We start from the raw sequence: 13,334 nt of genomic DNA, 5'->3' as shown, positions 1-13,334 counted from the left end.
TCGGCTCCGTGCCGCTCAAGGTCCCGGTCGAGGAGGAAGTCGAGGGACCGGTCACGGAGCTGCAGCCATCGACGCTCATTGAGCCATCACCACTCGTCGGGCTCCAAGTCCTCCGGTACGTCGAGGCACTCTAAAAAGAAGTCGAAGAGACGATATCGCTCTTCCGACTCCCCTCACCAGTCACGCGGCGCGGTTGAGGGTTCGGGTGACAACACCCGCGCAGCTCCGCCGGAGCCGCCGGTGTCGCATTCAGCCCCATACCCTCTGGTTCCTGGGCTGCAAGCGACGCCGGAGGAGATACATGATTTCCTCGTGGCCATGAGGACTCACTTCCCTCCGTCAAGGCCTGTAGGCGCGCCTTCGGGCCCCGCAGATCCTACTAGGGGCCCTGGTGGGCCGGTGGCTTCGGGCCGGCGCCGTCGTCTACTTCGGTCCCGATGCCGCAGGGCCCCGGGGGATCCAGGCCTGGATCCCGGTCGACTCCAGTTGACTTCCCAACTCCTCCGCTGGCGCCAATCCCGATGGTGTCGCTCCCGGCGCTGTCTTTGGACGCAGCCGTCCCCAGTTTCAATCCGGGTCCGGCATCGGAATTGCGCCACTCCCATCTCCGGCATCGATGGGTGAGGCCTTCACCTACGACCCGGCTCTGTCATTCTGCCTGTTTATCAGGACACGGATGAGGGGGAGGGTTGGGAGGGGTCTGAGGACCCTCTGGCGCAACAGTGCCAGTTGAGTCAGGACTGGGCAGATGAGCTGGGGGAGGCTAGTGGTCTGGATACATCGCCTGATACTGGATTAATCTCTCCTCCCTCCGTGGCTACGGAAGAGGGTGCTACCTATGGTGTGGTGTTGCGCAGGGCATCCAAGGCCTTGGCTCTTGAGCTCCCTGCCGCGGCCGTGAGGACTAACCTCCTCACCGAGGTGCTTCAGCCACCAGTAAGCTCTTCGGAGCCTCTGCTGCCATTAAATGAAGCACTCACATATGTTCTGATGGGCACTTGGTCCAAGCCCTCCACAGTGCCCCCGTGGATTGGAATGTGGTCGACGCCACCGCCCGGCTCCGGGCAACCCCAGCTTTTTGTCCATGCACCCCACCCCCGAGAGCCTGGTGATCCAGGCCTCTACGTCGCAGATCGCATTCCCGACTGCTCCCCCCGGATCGGTAATTCGAAAGGTTTGACCAGTTTGGGAAGACACTGTTCTCCTCATTGAGTTTGGGGTTGCGGTCTATCAACACCGCTTGCCTTTTGGGCCATTACACCCACTCCTTGTGGGACACGGTTGCGGACGTCCTGCCCCAGTGTCCGGAGGATGCCCGGGCACGGCTCGCTCAAGCCCATGCTGAGGGGCGGAATGCAGCACGTTATTCGATCAGGTGTGGACTTGATCCTACAGACACGCTGGGCAGAGCAATTTCCACGAAGGTGGCGGTCCGCTGCCACACCTGGCTGAGGTCCGCCAATATTTTGGGGGATGTCCAGGTCACGCTCATGGACATGCCCTTCGATGGCGTTCACCTTTTTGGCTACAAAGCAGACAGTACGCTTGAGCGTTTCAAGGACTCCAGCGCTACGGTCAAGTCCTTTGGCCTGTCGGGCCAGCGCCAGCAGACTTCTGCTTTTCGCCCCTTTCGTGGTCAAGGAAGGAAGCCCCCACACGTCCAGCCAGCACAGGCCGCAAAACCAACCTCAACGTGGTCACAGATGAGGTAACTGCCGTGGCGGTGCCGGGGGCAACGGCAAGGTCAGTCCACATCCACTCCCACAGCATCTGCCTCAAAGCCTTCCTAGTCTGAGCTTTCAGGCCCATTCGACGCCAGTGGGGGGCAGGGTCAGCCATTACCTCCTCCACTGGCATACCATCACTTTGGACATGTGGGTGCTGCAGATCGTCCGAAGGGGCTACTCCCTCCCCTACGAGGCGATGCCACCGCAGTGCCACAGCAGTACCACCGCATGTCGAGGGATCACTTGTAACTTCTGCAGGAGGAAGTTATGGCTTTCTTGGCCAAGGGGGCCATCAAGCGCGTTCCTGGGCCAGAAGTAGGATGTGGTTGCTACTCCCACTACTTTCTGGTACCCAAAAAGGGCAAAGGGGGCCTACGCCCTATCCTGGATTTAAGGAGTGTCAACGGCTTCCTCCGGAAGGAGAAGTTTGGCTCAGGTCCTAGCTGCCCTGGACCCAGAAGACTGGATGGTAGCGTTGGACTTGCAGGACATGTATTTCCACATCCTCGTCCTGCCGGCCCACTGGCGTTACCTGCGGTTCACGGTAGGCCATGAGCACTTCCAGTTTACCGTGCTCCCCTTCGGCCTTACCAGCGCCCCACGGGTGTTCACGAAAGTCATGGTGGTGGTCGCAGCTCACCTGAGCAGATTAGGGGTTTCAGTCTTCCCCTATCTCGACGATTGGTTGTTGAAGGCGGGCTCACCCCAAACAGTTGTCTCCCACCTCCAGACTACGGCCGACCTCCTGCACTCGCTGGGGTTCCCCATCAACGTGCCGAAGTCACATCTGTGTCCCTCTCAGAAGCTCCACTTCATCGGAGCGGTTCTGGACTCAGCGCAGTTTCGTGTTTATCCCCCCGAACAGCAGGTTCGGGATATTCAGGCTCTGATTCCGGTCTTTCAGCCTTTATCCCTAGTCTCAGTCAGGTTGACGCTGCGGCTCCTGGGGCTGATGGCCTTCTGCATCCTTCTGGTGCATCACGCCCGGTGGCGGATGTGGGCTCTGCAGTGGAACCTGAAGTTTCAGTGGGCACAGCATCAGGGCAACCTGTCCGACTACGTCGGGATCTCGGAGGGCACTGCGAAACAGCTGCAGTGGTGGCTCATTAACCGCGATTGAGTCAACGGCAGATCTCTCAACCGGAGCAAGCAGTTGTGACGGATGCGTCCCTCATGGAATAGGGGAGCCACATGGGAGAGGCGAAGATCAGAGGCTTCTGGTCTCCGGTGGAGTCCTGGCTCCATATCAACCTTCTGGAACTATGGGCGATCCGGCTTGCACTGAACTTATTCCTTCCCTCTGTCCGGGGAAGTGTAGTGCAGGTGTTCACGGACAACACCACCGCCATGAGGTACTGCTACAAACAGGGCGGAGTGAGGTCGTGGGCCCTTTGTCAGGAGGCTCTGTGCCTCTGGACATGGCTGGAACACCAGGGCATGACCCTGGTGGTTCAACACCTGGCAGGTTCCCTGAACGCCAGGGCGGACGAACTCAGCCGCTGGTGCATGATGGATCACGAATGGCGTCTGAACTCGGACGTGGCGCAAGGTCTCTTTCAGCAGTGGGGAGCGCCTTGGTTAGATATATTCGCCACCGAAGAGAACGCGCAATGTCATCAGTTCTGCGCATTGGAATTTCCAAGGCGGTGTGAGAAAGTACCATCTTTCTTGCATTGTTATGCCCCCACTTTTTTCTGACTGCTGATGTGCTTGGACTGAGTGTGCCCTGGGCTCCTGCCAACCAGGTACCCAGGGCCTGTGTTCCTTCCCTAAAACTGTGTTGAAACTAAAACCCAATTGGCATCTCTGGCCACCTGTCAGCCCCTAGTAAATGGTTCCGTACGTACCCAAGGCATGGTGACCAGAGAGGACCCCTAAGGGCTGCAGCACTTATTGTGCCACCCTTAGGGGCCCTGTACCCTGGTACCCATGCACTGCCTTTGCAGGCTGAGTGCCTAGGTACAGAACTAAACAAAGAGTTGACGTGGCACACATCCCTGTGTGTCACGCCCACAAACCCACTGCCCTGGCATACATCAGTCACCCCTCTAGCTGGGTGCCCTACGCCAGTGGTATAGGCACAGGTGCATGAGCCCTGTGCCCCTACAGGGCCCAGGGCCATTTCTGGGCACTGTAAGTGCGGTGATGCCATTAAGAGTATATGGTGCTGGGTGGTCGACGAACTCCACAACACCATAATGGCTACACTGAATACTGACAAGTGTGGTTTCAAACATCTCAGCACATTAAATCCACACTGATGCCAGTGTGGGATTTAATGAAAAATCCACCACATCTTAGAGATGCCCCCTGAAACCTAACCCCAATCCACGTCTGGATTGAGAGGTTGCCTAGGCTGCCACACAGCAGATATGTTGCTGGACCCCTGGGTGGAGAGCCCCCCGCTCTCCTGGGCCTGCAACAATGCACATCCTGGGCGAGGTGCTAGGTCTCCTCCCCCAGGATGGGCAGGGGGAAGCTTCAAGGCCTGCTGCCTCTGAGCTTCTCCAGACCATTTGTTGTACCCAGCAACTAGTGCCTACCAGTCCTGACCCCCACTCTGGCAGGAAGACTGGCAGGAAAAACTACATCAGGAAGGGGGGTGTACCAGCCTGTGACAACCCCACCCTTCGGGTGGGGGAGACGAGGTGAAGCACGACCCCGGGCTCTGGCCATCTTGAAGATGGGGAGCCCTGCCTCATCAATGCTAGGCTCCTGCCCCCCTCCCACAGGAGAGGAGAAGGCTAGGGGGTGTACCCATCCCGGGACAGAGACCTATTGGTCCCTGCCCTTGCCCTACCTGTAACACCCTTAAATTCAGTATTTAGGGGCTCCCTGAACCTTCCTTCCTCAAATCCAGATAAGAAAAGATCTCCTCTGAACTCTGCTCAGCTGTTCTTATCTTCAAGAAGATTTTCTGGACTTCAACTTTCAGGGAAGTGACTTTATTTGATATATTATCTCAAATCAGATATATTTCTGCTCTTTATGTCTGTTGTTTGCCACAAATCTGACTGAATCATGTCAGAGAAGGCAAAAAAGGCTCTCTTTAGAGAGTGTGCCCCTTGTCTGAAGAAGAGATTGTATGTGGAAGACCCTCATAAAGAGTGCATTTATTAGTTATATCATTATCATAAGGCGTCTGACTGCAAGATATGTCGCACCTTCTTGAATAATACTCTTATAGACCGTGAGGGAAGGCTTCTTACTGGTCTGCAAAGAATGAAGACAAGGTCTGATCCTGTATCAGACTCAGAGAGCGAGCAGTCCACTTCATCAAAGATTTCCACCAAAAGAGAAAGGGATTCATCGACCTCTATCAAGGAACCCCACTCAAAATATGTCAAGAAGTCCTCTCAGGATGTCTCCTCCAGGCACAATAAGGGGTCTTCCAAGAAAGAACAGCCATATAAGTTGTATCTGAGTCAAAAACTTTACCTCCAGGCCTAAAACTGACTTTTAAAAAGCGTTCTTCAGAGCCATCAACAAGTTCTCTGACACTCAACAGCAATCTGCCTATGACAACAAGGGGTTGCACTTCAGGGACGTCAGCGTCTACATCGTTCACCACAGCCCTGTCAGCATCTAGGACATCCCTGTCATCGTCTATTGAGGGGATGATTTTGTCATCTATCCCTCTGGCATCGTGGACGAGGATCACCTCACTGTCATTGAAATAAAGCCACCAACGAAGTTGCAGTTGACAACATCGTCATCGTCAACGAAGACAGTACCGCCAACGCAGACACTGCTGTCAACGAAGACACCGTCGTCGATAAAGATACCTTCATCGAAGACACCGTCGTCAACGAAGTCACGGTTGTCGTTGAGGTCACCGTTGCCGTCGAAGCTACCGGCGTCGACGAAGCCACTTGCGTTGACAAAGATACCGGCGCTGACAGATTTGTCGTTGACGCAATGAAGAAGATGCTGCATGAGGAGGGCACACTGTTGTTGAGCCCATCGCAGTCAGCATCGATGCAGCTGTCGACGGAGACTATCTCGTCGATTAAGGCTCCTAGATCATCAACATCAGGACCAAAGGCTAAATCACCATTGCCAATGACTACTGTCCCCTACCGGGGAGATAGATAATACCCCAGAACATACGTCACACAGTAAAATTACTCCTATTTTACCCACTTATCTTCTGGAGGAAGAGGATTCAGAAGAGCAAGGCCCCTTTGGACCTGCATATAATCCATCAGATTTTCATGTCAAGTATCAGCCATAAGACTATGAGGAACAGGAGCAAGATGGCTATGGTCAAGTTTACTATGCACAGCCTGAGCCAGGCCTCCAGTACTAAAAACAGGAGACGGTGACAGTGGTGCCTTCTGCTTTAATTTCGGATCTTCAGCCAATGCTTGAAGACTACCACCGCAGTTTCCCACCTTCGGTTCCTGTTGTGGTCTCTCCGTTTTTAGTGGGGTCACCAGTGCAAAAATCCACTCCTACCAGACTGTCACTGCCAAACACTCCGCAGTCTGTTCCTCTCCAGGAAACAGTTTCTTCGGACAAAGAACTTGAGGAGGAAGAACTTTGTGACACGGGTGCAGAATGGGATAATTACTCAATCTCTCTGCCTGCTTCACAAACACCTCCTCCAGTAGACTCACCACCAGAGGATATAGGAGATTTTCATAATCTTCTAGAGTGTGAAGCAATACGATTTGCTTCACCACTCCCTTCAAAGCATTTTGACTGTTTCCTTTACGATTTTAAGGAACCATACCTTAAATCCGTTAGAGCAATACCAATTATCGATTACATTTAAGAAGAGGGTATGTTGATTATGAAGACCTCAGCATCTATACCAGCAGTGCTTCCACACCTTGACAAAATTACAAAGCCACAGACAATGCACCAGCGTGCCTTCCGGGACATTCGAAACCAGATTCAGTGGTTATGCAGTCAACTCAACGCCGCTTCAAAAATCCGGCAGCACCCCTTTCAGCTCCTCCTGATAAAGATGGCAGGCATCTAAATTAAATTGCAAAGAGGTTTTCATCAAGGTCAGCATTGACAGTGGGAGAGGCAAATACTCTAGCGATATTAGGGCGCTATGACCACCAGATGTGGTCCGACATTGCTCTCTACATGGATCAACTCCCAGAGGACGCTAAAGAAGAGGCAAGAAAGATATTACACAAGAGGGAAAGAGCATCCAATGAAATAATAGATTCTGCCATGAATGTTGCCATCACAGGTTTCAGACAGTGGGCAGTAGCGGCAGTTTTCAGAAGACAGGGCTGGCTTAAAGCCACCTCATTCCGCCCTGAGGTTCAAAATAAAATCTTGGACCTCCCATACGATGGAGAGAATTTTTTTGGGAGTCAAGTGGAAGAAGCTCTCAAAACGATCAAAGAGGATACGGATACCGCCAAATCTTTGGGGACACTCGAATTTCGGAAACCTCCTTTTCGTGTTTCCAGAGGGAAAGAAATCCTATAGGGGAGGCTATCACCAATACTGATGTCCTGCGTACTCATCAAGTCATCAGCCTTATCGTTCCCACTTCCAGCAAAAACAGCCTCCATAGACATCCTATTTTAAAGCAAACAGAGGAAAGTCAGCACAACCAGGTAAGCAACAAGCCTTCGACAATGATATCACACAGGCTCCATCTCCAACCTCCTCACCACAATCTCCTCGTTCTTGCCCATCAAAAACTTTCAACCGCGCAGGCAAAATTTCCAACCACCTTTTCCAATTGCAAACCATTACAATGGACAAGTGTGTTCTACGTCTGATATAATTTAGACACACACTGGAATTTATACAAAAACCACCTACAACCCCATCACAGCCTTTTCATCAAAAACATCTCACAGCTCTTCAACAAGAGGTCAAGATAATGCTCTACAAAGGGGCAATAGAGAAGGTCCCAGTCGCTCACAGGGGCAAAGGTTTCTACTCCCGTTTCTTCTTAATCAGAAAAAAGTTAAGGCACTGGCGACCAATTCTCAACCTCAGAAGTCTCACGCTTTACCTGAAAAAGCAATCCTTTTGAATGATTTCTCAGAAGGAGGTCTGAGTTTTTTAAACCAATCCGATTACATGGCCTCATTGGACCGCCAAGATGTGCATTTCCACATACCCATTCATCCAAAGCACAGGAGATAACTGAGGTTTTTTGTTGCCGGACGCCATTTTCAGTTAAAAGTGATCCTGTTTGGCCTCAAATCTGCACCCATGATTTTCACAAAGTTCCTTGCGCCAGTGGCTGCATTGCTCAGGCAAAGCCAGAATCAGGTCTTTCCGTATTTGGATAGATCTTTTCCGACAACTAGGTGTCAATCTCAATCTGGAAAAGTCCAAGCAGAACCCATCACAAAAGATTGTCTTTTTAGGAGAAAAGATAGACACTGGGTGCTTAAAAGTATATCCTGCAGAAGAGCGGCAGCGGCGACTTCTCATCCTAGCGGCATCCATAAGAAGCAAAAAGTCTCTTTCAGTCCGATTATACAAGTCACTCTTGGGAATGATGTCTTCATGGATACCTCTGATCCCATTTTGTGGTCTCAAATGCGACCTATCCAAGAGGAGCTAGACAAACAGTGGGCACAATCCAAAGGCTCGTTCGACGACATGGTCAGGGTAACCCTACAAATGCTAAAAGCCTAGGTGTGGTGGATAGGCAAGAACAATATGTCAGTAGGGCTGTCTCTTAAGCACATGCCAACACCCTTCGTAATCACCACAGTTGCATCCCTTGAGGGCTGGGGAGCTTACCTCCAAGAACTACAAGTGAGCAGCAAGTGGCATCGGACTCAAAGTGAATCACAAACAAATATGCTGAAATTATAGGCAGTCCTTTTAGCCCTTCAAGGCTTACTTCCCAGAATACAAGGTTCGTCGGTGCTTGTCCGAACAGACAATACCACAACGATACATTACATAAACAAACAGGGCGGCACACAATCTCGCCTACTTTCCAGAACGGCACAGAGGTTATGGAAATTGGCTGTTACTCTGAAAATTTGCCTCCAAGTGGAGCATGTCCCAGGAATACAAAACACTATTGCGGATACACTCAGGAGGCTTACAGCATCGTGCCATGAGTGGGAACTGCACCAACAGACCTTACACAACATCTTTAGCCACTGGGGCACCCCAGAGGTAGATCTATTCACAACTCTCCAGAACCGCAAATGCTGGTACTATGCAAGCTGTACAAAAGGGGGTGGTGATGGACGGAGCATCTGAATCAATCAAACACTCACACCCAGTCAAAAGATCTGGGTTTAATCCATCACCGTTCTTTAGCCCACTCTGCCACCCCAGTTCAGACATGGCTATATGCAAATCAGTCTGACCCTGTGCCTCATGGGAACAGTCCAGCCCGAACTGCCAAGCCATGTCTTCCCTGGACCGGAAACAAGCTTCCGAGGACCGGTTTCTGGCATTCCAGCCGTCTTCAGCCCGGCTTGCTTGAATCCAGTGGCAAAGTGAGCAAGGGACTCACGTCTGAGCATACCCTGCCACACTTATGGCGGCCAAAAGCGGTACCAAGGGGGTGGTGATGGATGGAGCATCTGAATCAATCAAACACTAACACCCAGTCAAAAGATCTGGGTTTAATCCATCACCATTCCTTAGCCCACTCTGCCATCCCAGTTCAGACATGGCTATATGAAAATCAGTCTGACCCTGTGCCTCATGGGAACAGTCCAACCCGAACTGCCAAGCCATGTTTTCCCTGGACCGGAAACAAGCTTCCGAGGACCGGTTTCTGGCATTCCAGCCGTCTTCAGCCCGGCTTGCTTGAATCCAGTGGCAAAGTGAGCAAGGGACTCACGTCTGAGCATACCCTGCCACACTTATGGCGGCCAAAAGCGGTACAAAAGGGGTGGTGATGGAAGGAGCACCTGAATCAATCAAACACTCACACCCAGTCAAAAGATCTGGGCTTAATCCATCACCGTTCTTTAGCCCACTCTGCCACCCCAGTTCAGACATGGCTATATGCAAATCAGTCTGACCCTGTGCCTCATGGGAACAGTCCAGCCCGAACTGCCAAGCCATGTCTTCCCTGGACCGGAAACAAGCTTCCGAGGACCGGTTTCTGACATTCCAGCCGTCTTCAGCCCGGCTTGCTTGAATCCAGTGGCAAAGTGAGCAAGGGACTTACGTCTGAGCATACCCTGCCACACTTATGGCGGCCAAAATCGGTACAAAAGGGGGTGGTGATGGACGGAGCATCTGAATCAATCAAACACTCACACCCAGTCAAAAGATCTGGGTTTAATCCATCACCGTTCTTTAGCCCACTGTGCCACCCCAGTTCAGACATGGCTATATGCAAATCAGTCTGACCCTCTGCCTCATGGGAACAGTCCAGCCCGAACTGCCAAGCCATGTCTTCCCTGGACCGGAAACAAGCTTCCGAGGACCCGTTTCTGGCATTCCAGCCGTCTTCAGCCCGGCTTGCTTGAATCCAGTGGCAAAGTGAGCAAGGGACTCACGTCTGAGCATACCCTGCCACACTTATATCGGCCAAAAGCGGTACAAAAGGGGGTGGTGATGGACGGAGCATCTGAATCAATCAAACACTCACACCCAGTCAAAAGATCTGGGTTTAATCCATCACCGTTCTTTAGCCCACTCTGCCACCCCAGTTCAGACATGGCTATATGCAAATCAGTCTGACCCTGTGCCTCATGGGAACAGTCCAGCCCGAACTGCCAAGCCATGTCTACCCTGGACCGAAAACAAGCTTCCGAGGACCGGTTTCTGGCATTCCAGCCGTCTTCAGCCCGGCTTGCTTGAATCCAGTGGCAAAGTGAGCAAGGGACTCACGTCTGAGCATACCCTGCCACACTTATGGCGGCCAAAAGCGGTACCAAAGGGGGTGGTGATGGACGGAGCATCTGAATCAAACAAACACTCACACCCAGTCAAAAGATCTGGGTTTAATCCATCACCGTTCTTTAGCCCACTCTGCCACCCCAGTTCAGATATGGCTATATGCAAATCAGTCTGACACTGTGCCTCATGGGAACAGTCCAGCCCGAACTGCCAAGCCATGTCTTCCCTGGACCGGAAACAAGCTTCCGAGGACCGGTTTCTGGCATTCCAGCCGTCTTCAGCCCGGCTTGCTTGAATCCAGTGGCAAAGTGAGCAAGGGACTCACGTCTGAGCATACCCTGCCACACTTATGGCGTCCAAAAGCGGTACAAAAGGGGGTGGTGATGGACGGAGCATCTGAATCAATCAAACACTCACACCCAGTCAAAAGATCTGGGTTTAATCCATCACCGTTCTTTAGCCCACTCTGCCACCCCAGTTCAGACATGGCTATATGCAAATCAGTCTGACCCTGTGCCTCATGGAAACAGTCCAGCCCGAACTGCCAAGCCATGTCTTCCCTGGAAGCTTGTTTACGGTCCAGGGAAGGCATGGCTTGGCAGTTCGGGCTGGACTGTTCCCATGAGGCACAGGGTCAGAGTGATTTGCATATAGCCATGTCTGAACTGGGGTGGCAGAGTGGGCTAAAGACTGGTGATGGATCAAACCCAGATCTTTTGACTGGGTGTGAGTGTTTGATTGGTTCAGATGCTCCGTCCATCACCACCTCCTCATGTACCGGTACTATGCAAGCTGGCATCCCCAATAGGGGTCATAAATGTAAAATTGATACTTGTATAGCGCACTACTCACCCGCAAGGGTCTCAAGGCGCTTGTACAAATACCGCTGTGGAACCCATCCTGGCTCTCCCTGTGAGGTGTCCACTCCTGGGCACCCCCAAGGTGGAGGCCAGGCATCCTTAGCGTTGTGGGGGCCATTGTGGAGATTAAGCAAGCTATTGCCCAGAGTTGCAGAGTGGGACTCCATGATTGGAATAGGCACCGAGGCGAGAATTATCAGGTCCGTGGAATTTTGAGCCCAAGACCCGCCGAGGCGGGGAATTGAACCCTAGTACCAGGCTAGACCTCTGAATCAGGGTCTGACACTCTAACCATTGAGTCACACTTCTCCAGGGAATGGCTTATCGATTGCATGGTCCGGCATCTTTGCCTACGATTTTCCTCCCACTCTTCTTCTCCCAAGAGTCATCAGGAAGATGAAGAAAGAGCCCTGCAAGCTGATTCTCAATCCTCCAGCATGGCCATGTCAAAACTGGTACACGGAACTGCTTCTATTCTCTCATGTTCTGTACTTCCTTCTACCAGGATTCTCCAACCTCCGCACAATGAACCAGGGAGAGATCCTCCGTCCGGATCCCCGACACCTTCACTTATCGGCATGGCTTCTGAGTTCAATGAGTTCCAACATCTGAACATTTACGGCAACTTTAGAGCTATCTTGGCCAAAGTCGGAGCGGATAGTACCATCAAAACTTATTGCTTCAAGTGGAAACGTTTCTGTATCTGGTGCTGCCAAACAGAAATACACTTGTTTTCTTCCTCTCCAGAACAACTCTTGCCATACTTCTCTCAATTGGCGCAATCAGGTTTGACACATAGTTCTATAAAGGTCCATCTTGAAGCATTTCTCGCTAAAGAAGGAAAGTTTCCATCCATCTTTGTGGTATTCCAGGATATTCAAAGAATTCTCAAAGGTTTGTTTCATGCCTATCCTCCTGTAAGGCCTCCAGCATGGCAGTTTAATATGGTTATTTCTCAACTAATGATGACTCCATTCAAGCCGATGCACAGGGCAGAGATCAAATTCCTATTGTGGAAGTTAGCTTTTTTCTTGCACTGACGTCTGCCAGAAGAGTAAGTGAAATGCAAGCATTTGTTACAGAAAAACCATTTTCACAATTCAAATCGAATGGTCTTCTCCTCCGCACAAATCCAAAGTTTTTACCAAAGGTTCCTTTGGACTTCCATTTGAATGAGCTGGTGGTACTAAGGACTTTTTCCCGATTCCATCGACTGCTGCGCAGAGGACCACTAGACGTCAGGCATTGCCTTAAATTCTATCTGCAAAAAACAAAACCCTTTCACAAGTCTTCTCAATTATTTGTGACATGCAGCGCTCCAAGGAAAAGTTTCCCGCTTTCTAAGCAGAGTATATATAGATGGATATCTAGTGCCATACTATTTTCCCATCGCAAAGCTGGCACAACACTGTCCTCAAGAGTCCGGGCTCACTCGACAAGGGCTGTCTCTAAGTCTACAGCATTGTTTGTGGGAGTGTCTCTTCCAGAAATTTGTGTCATAGAGTATTTGCACTGTTTGATGGTTAGAAGAATTTATTTCCTAATTATTTCCTATGATTGTGATTAACATATGGTTTGATGTTTACATAAAGATTTGCTGTTGCATTGTCTTGTTAAGTTGTTCAAGGCCATTATAGATGTACCACATAACTCCTAGCTACTCTGATTCAAGTATGTGAGTCTATGAAAGCTCCAATACTGGAGTAAGAAATAAGTTACTTACCTGTAACTGTAGTTCTCCAGTATTGGAAGCTTTCATAGATTCACATGCGACCCACCCTCCTCCCCGTGGGGACAGCTCACCTTCCTCCATTTCTCTATATGAATGATAGCACAAGTGCTCAAAAATCGGACGTTCTGAGCTTCTCCCAGGGCTGTTCTAGAGGGTGGTCTATGCTGATTGGCTAAGGCAAAACATTGGTCTCTTTTTTAATAA

At 51.0% G+C, this 13,334-nt stretch overlaps 1 protein-coding gene across 12 annotated transcripts in view; it reads left to right on the top strand.

Moving 5' to 3' along the window:
* Positions 1-13,334, top strand: part of SYCP1 (synaptonemal complex protein 1) — a 6,803,167-nt gene that overhangs the window by 6,369,351 nt on the left and 420,482 nt on the right. The gene's annotated exons all lie outside the window — the stretch shown is intronic.

The sequence above is a fragment of the Lissotriton helveticus genome, chromosome 5_1 (assembly GCF_964261635.1).
Source record: "Lissotriton helveticus chromosome 5_1, aLisHel1.1, whole genome shotgun sequence".
Classification (NCBI taxonomy): Eukaryota; Metazoa; Chordata; class Amphibia; order Caudata; family Salamandridae; genus Lissotriton; species Lissotriton helveticus.
This window is presented reverse-complemented; position numbering and strand designations above follow the sequence as displayed.